We start from the raw sequence: 6895 nt of genomic DNA, 5'->3' as shown, positions 1-6895 counted from the left end.
CGACATGTTGGCGGGTCATATGGTAGACCAAGGAAGTCTGCTTTTATGAAATTCAAAGCAGTAGGAAGACACTCATATACTCCACTTCCAAATCATTCAGCCATTAGCTTATATGGACTCTTTGACTTCATTTCCCCCAACTACCAAATTACCCTTAGCTACAATGCCATTTTGATTTCATGTTTTGCACACATTTCCAAATGAAATTGCCAAGCCTTTCAGCTCTCATTCATCTTTAATATAAACGGGCCACCAGTGTCAACAGCAAACTAGAGTACAGGAAATTTCACACACACACACACACACACACACACACACACACACAGCACGGCCAGTGGCATTACCTAAATTAGTATCTTTATATGAGTCAAGCTCTGTACCAGGTTAGACTAAATGATTTTTTATTATATAAAAAAAAAAAAGTTTAAACAAGACTTGTTCAAACAGAAAAGAGAACCGAACAGCGAAAGAATGCACTTAGTCAGCAGATTGTTTGTTTAGACTACAACTGCCCCAGGGAATGTAAGTACTCTGTGCTTTTAGTATTGCAAAATGGCCACATACTTTAGTAAAGCAAATTTGGAAAAGAAAGGGGATAAAGGTAGAAAGCAAGATGATGATTTCTACCAAGAACTGGTTGAAATGGAGACTCACAATAGACTGGTTGAACATGTACACAAACTGGAGATGGCTTTCCAGAATGAAATTGATGAAATAAAGAAGCAGATGCACTTGCAAAAGGAAGAAATAGAAAAACTAGGAAGGGAGGTCAACAAGAAAGACACAACCATCAGTGAACTAACAGTGGAATTGAGTACACTTAGGAGAAAATGAGTGCAATGGCAAGTACAGTAGTCAATCATGAGAGTATTATGGAAGAGTTCAAAAATAATACAGAGACAATTAGGCAAGTAAGCAGTCTGATAGACCAGAGCAGTGACACTGAGGAGAAGATAACACAGGTGAATGAATTCGTGTATAATATGTTCGTGCATAATAATATTCGTGTATAATATGTTCGTGCATAATAATAGGATTCGTATATAATATGATACGAAATCGGACGCACTTTTGAATGGTAGGTTGCCTTGCCAGAGTACAATAATGACAACCTCAGACACCTGCGCCACGACTATAGTCATCATTTTCCCGATGGATGTGGAAACCACGTATGCTGAAATGGTGAAAGTAAAGAAAGACTTAGAAACAAGGGTGGAAGAAAAAAGCATTTAAAAGGAAGTGAAAAGAATAATCCAAAATAATCCAAAGTTAGAGATTCAGTAGATATCAACAAATCTATAGTAATCACCGGTATAGAAGAGGAAGAAGTAAAAAACAAGATCACAAGAGACAAAAAGGAGATGGCAAATGTAATGAGCTTATTGAAAGAAGTATCAGAGGAAATCTGTAGTAAAGACATTGAGGAACACAAAAGGTTAGGGAAATACGAGAAAAAATAAGTCAAGACCTCTAAAGGTAACTTTCCAGAGTGTAAACACCGTGGAGGAGATACTAAAAAATGCAAAGAATCTTATGGAAAAAGAGGAGTTCAAAAATGTTTGGATAAAAAGATGCCTAACACAAGAGGAACTGGAATTACTGAAAGAGAAGAGGGTGGAAGCAAAAACAAAAAATGAGGGAAGATCAGAAGAGGAGAAGAACACACTTTTTCACAAAGTAATAGGATTGCAGATACAAAAGTGGTACATAAACAGGAGGGAATAAAAAGGAGGAAGGTAGTAGAACCATGCCATGACAAGTATAAACAAGATGATAAAGTTGATGTACTCAAATGTGGATGGAAGGGTATCTAAATTACTAGAGATGAATGATTATGTCAGAGAAAATGAACCACATATAATATGCCTAACTGAAACAAAATTAACACCAAGGATATCAAATGACATACTAAACCTAGAGGAATACAGTATATCGAGAAGAGACAGAAACTTCAACGGCCATACCACGTTGAGTACACTGCTTCCCGTCCGATCAGCGAAGTTAAGCAACGTTGGGTCTGGTTAGTACTTGGATGGGTGACCGCCTGAGAACACCAGATGCTGTTGGCATCCCTACGTGTCAAGTGGGGTTGGTGGAGGATTAGTGCCCCTCCCTGTAAAACAATTAACTCTAAGCCCTTGGCCACCCCGTTTGGGATACATGGCGTCTGGCAATGAATGAAATGAATGAATTATATTAACTAAGAAAAATCTAAAAGCCAATGAAATAAAACTAGATATACCCTCACAAGTAGAACTGATTGCAGTAGAGATCAACACATCTGAAGGGAAAGTAATTGTAGCCAATTTGTACATGCCACCCAGATCAAAAACATGGGAAAGAGACGAATATGAGGACCTGGCAGAGAGTACAATTCAGAGTTTAAGAACATTATTACATAAAATGGAAGAGAAATCGGAAAGAATAATATTAACTGGAGATTTTAATACAAATATAAATTGGAATACTCTAGATATAATTAGCCAAGAAAGCTGTTGGGACCAAAAGCTCCTGGATCTAGTGCAAGAGTTTTTCCTAACGCAACATGTGAGGGAAACCACCAGAAAAAGAGGACTCGATGTACCTTCAATGCTAGATCTCATATTTACTAGGCAAGAAAATGATATTGACAGTTTAATATATCACCCTCCACTCGGCAAAAGCGATCATGCAGTACTAAATTACAACTTCAGGATAGCATATGACATAGTTAACGGGAATGAAAGTTACAAAAAGAGCCTAAACTATAAAAAGGGAAATTATCAAGACCTAAAGAAGTATTTCTTAGAAGCTGATTGGGAAAATGAGCTTAGAGGACAAGATTTAAATGCTGTATATAAAAAATTCTGTGAATTTTATGAAATAGGAGTCCAGAAGTACATCCCACAGCACAAAGAAGCAGATAAGAAAATACAGAAATGGTTCAATACAGAGTGTAAAAAATCAAAAGAAAGAAGAGATTTGTTGTGGAATAGATACAGAAGACACATTAGTGAAAGGGCATATAATAATTACAAACAGGCAAGAAACGATTATACAAGAATAAGGAGGGAAGCCCAAAATCAGTTTGAGGAGGATATCATAAATAAAAGTAGTGATCAACCAAAGCTGTTTTACAGCTACATCAGAAGCAAAACCAAAGTAAAAGATATAATACAATCCGTTACGGACGAGGGAATCACCTATACACAAGAGAAAGATATTTGTGAAGCACGAAATAAGAATTTACAGAAGAAAAAAAAATTGAGAGGGACTGTGTGGAACATGCATGTCCACACATACTACCAGATATACAAATTACAGAAAAAGTAATACAGGAGGAGTTAAGTAAATTAGACAGAGGAAAAACAAATGGTCCTGATGAAATTTCTTGTTGGTGCTACGAGAATGTGCAAAGGAGTTAAGTAAACCATTATCTTTAATTTTCAAGAAATCCTTGAGTCAAGGTAAACTACCTGATATTTTGAAGAAAGCAAATAATGTCCCCTTATTCAAGAAAGGGAATAGACAAAATCCACTCAACTGCCGACCAGTATCACTGACCAGTGTATTAAGCAAGGTATTAGAAAAGCTTATAAGAAAAGCTTGGGTAAATCATCTAGAAGAACACAGTATGATAACAGAAAGACAGTTTGGTTTCAGAAAAGGATAATCATGTGTTACTAATCTGTTGAGCTACTATGACAGAGTAACAGACACAATACAGGAAAGAGGATGGGTGGAGAGTATCTATTTAGATTTCAAGAAAGCATTTGACACAGTACCACACCAGAGACTTTTTATGAAAATTGTACCATCAAGGAGGAATTCGAGGCAAACTGTTTTGTTGGATGCAAGATTTTCTCATAAAATTAGAAATGAGAACAGTACTAAGGGGAAACTACTCATCATGGAAAGAAGTGACTAGCGGAGTACCACAGGGTTCAGTGCTGGCACCAATCATGTTTTTAGTGTATATAAATGATATAAACAGTAACACTGGAAATGAAAGCTATCTAAATATGTTTGCAGATGATGCAAAAATACAAAGGAGAATTACTAACACAGAGTCTTGTAAAGAGCTACAAGAAGAATTAAATAAACTTCATGAATGGAGTAATACATGGGAAATGGAATTCAATGTGGACAAGTGTCATGTAATCAAATTTTGTAAAAGTGGAAAAAGACCTGATTGGGATGATACGTTAGGAAATAAAACCCTGCACACATCAGAAAGAGAGAAGGACCTATGTGTGATTATCAATAACAGATTATCTCCGGCTGACCACATCAGTGAGAAGGTACGGAACATGTATACACTGGTTGCAAATATGAGAATAGCATTCACATACATAAATGAAGACATGCTAAGAAGGATAATAACATCATTCATCAGACCAACCCTGGAGTATGCATCAGTAGTCTGGAGTCCTCATCTCAAAAAACACATAGACAAGATTGAAAAAGTTCAAAGGGCCGCTACAAGATGGATACCAAGCTTAAGGGATCTGAGCTACGAAGAAAGACTAAACTGAATCTACCAACACTACAGGAGAGAAGGAAAAGAGGTGACATGATAATGCTATATAAATGCATATCAGGGAAGGAGAAAATAGACATAAATGATTACTTGACATATGGGGAAGCATCAGCAAGAGGACACTGCAAAAAACTGCATAAGAAGAGAGGTGATAAAGACGTAAGGAAATTCAGTTTCCCAAACGGAGCAATTGATCAGTGGAATGCACTACCGAATGAAATAGTGTGTGCCAAAACAATTCACAAATTTAAGGATATGTACGATAAATATGGTTTAAGACACGGGACAGTACGAGCTTGACTCATTCCTGTAAAGATACAATTAGGTAAGAACAATTAGGTAAGAACACACACACACACAAATGAAAGAAATTATACACAGAAAGACGTGGCACATCCATAAGGTTAAATAAAACTTTTTCCACACAGGGCTACGGATCACACCGAAACTCCAACTAATAGTGGCTCTCATGTACATGACAATGGGTGACTTCCAGCTCACTGTAGGTGACTGCACAGACAAAGCTCAGCCCAGTGTGTCCATGTGCCTTAAAAGAGTATCAGCAACCATTACCCGCCTTGCACCTGAATTTATCGAATTTTCACAACCAGCAGATGAGCAAGAAACAATGCAGCAGTTCTCAAGAGTGGCAGGAATGCCTGGGGTCATTGGCTGTATTGATGGAACACATATTCCAATCAAAGGTCCAGGGGTAAATAATCCAGAGCTGTATAGGTGTAGAAAGGTATTTTTTTCCATTAATGTAATGGGTGTGTGTGATGCCAATTTAAAATTTACAAATTTAGTTGTGAAATGGGCAGGCAGTGCACATGATTCAAAGATTTTTTTCCGAAAGCAGGCTAGCTACCATACTGGAGACTGGAAATTACAGGGGGTTTCTCATAAGTGACAGTGGCTATGCTCGCCGCTCTTTTCTTTTAACTCTATTTTTGGCTCCTACTACTGATAAAGAAAGACGTTACAATGCCTCCCATGCTCGGACAAGAAACTTAAGAGAGCGTACTTTTGGGATCTTAAAGAGAAGGTTTGCTGTTTTATCAAAGCCAGTCCGTACCAAATTAGCCACCACCCAATATATCATTCTAGCCTGTGCAGTTCTACATAATATAGCAATAATGAACCGCCTTCCTCTTGATGAGCCAGAGGACGTTGCTGCATTGCCTCTTGAACATCCTGAATTAATAACAGAACATAACCAGGCTGGTTAGCGACGAAGGGCAGAGATTGTTGACCGTTTCTTTTAGAAGTACGTTTTATATATATATATATATATATATATATATATATATATATATATATATACAGTTGGCACGGATTGAGTTGAGAATTTGGCCCTCTGGCTACGTAACTGGACACATAACTTTGGCACGCTTACGGGAAATGACAAAAATAGCCCGGGAGAAATTGATTAGGTGGCAACATAGGACATAGACATACACATCGAAATTAACGGTCGTGAGGCTTCAGTATGGGTTACACTGTCAGTGGGAGAGGCTTTTGTCTTAGCACCTGGCTGATTTGAGGCAACTTTTTGCGTTTGTTGTGACTTTACGTAATTGTAGTTGTTCAAGTGTTACAATGGGGTTCTCACGAGTTGGCGCGATCATATATCTAAACAAACTCGTTACACTGAACTTTGGTGGGAAACCGCGAATTCTAGTGGAATCCCAGTATCACTCAGTCAACCGCCACGTATTCACCCGATCAGGAGTGTTTTCAGAACATTTTTCACTTTCATAAGTGATCATCCTTGCGCGCGACATTAGCGCATTCGCTGAGTGATTTATTATGGGCGTGTTTCGCTCACTTTCTTTATGTTAGCCATTACCAAGAGCACGGCCGACACTCGCCCCTCTCTTATGATTTGAATTTAGTTAGGATTGAAGGACCATGAGACCAGGTTGTTCTTCAGCGGGTTCCTGAAGCCTCCACTCAGTGTGATCTGGCGTAGAGGTTCAACGTGTGTGGCAGTGTCCTTCCTCAGCAACGACGCCCAGTTCATCCCGCCTAGCCTCTTTTCTGACCAGTATTTTTCTTTCATTTTTCCTAGGCTTAAGAGTTTAGCTTTTGAGTGAATGAGTGTGTTCTCCTTATTTTGAATTCATTTTGAAACATGTAACGTAAATTTAACTCATTGTAATCAATAAATTAACAGTTCTTTTTCTTGAGCTTAATGTGATGTAAACTTGTGTTTTATTTCTCCACATTAAGCTTATTTCACTTATAGCTCCTAGTTTGCATAAATGCTTTGCATTATTCATAACTGGTACTTAGGCCAGTCCTTTTGTATTAAGCTTAAAATCCGTTGTGCAACTAGGAGTTAATGCACCGGCAAGAAACTGTTTATCATTAATA

General features: G+C 37.9%; 1 non-coding gene across 1 annotated transcript; it reads left to right on the top strand.

The window, feature by feature from the left end:
• The first annotated feature begins 1950 nt into the window (after positions 1-1950).
• On the top strand, positions 1951-2069 carry LOC145400563 (5S ribosomal RNA). Its single transcript, XR_013897448.1, has one exon. It is a non-coding gene; the product is annotated as a 5S ribosomal RNA (ribosomal RNA).
• Positions 2070-6895: the final 4826 nt, after the last annotated feature.

Source organism: Coenobita brevimanus, chromosome 52 (assembly GCF_032717465.1).
Source record: "Coenobita brevimanus isolate Jiangsu-jjx chromosome 52, ASM3271746v2, whole genome shotgun sequence".
In the NCBI taxonomy this organism is placed as follows: domain Eukaryota; kingdom Metazoa; phylum Arthropoda; class Malacostraca; order Decapoda; family Coenobitidae; genus Coenobita; species Coenobita brevimanus.
The sequence above is the reverse complement of the archived record's forward strand: the minus strand, read 5'-3'. Positions and strand labels throughout refer to the sequence as shown.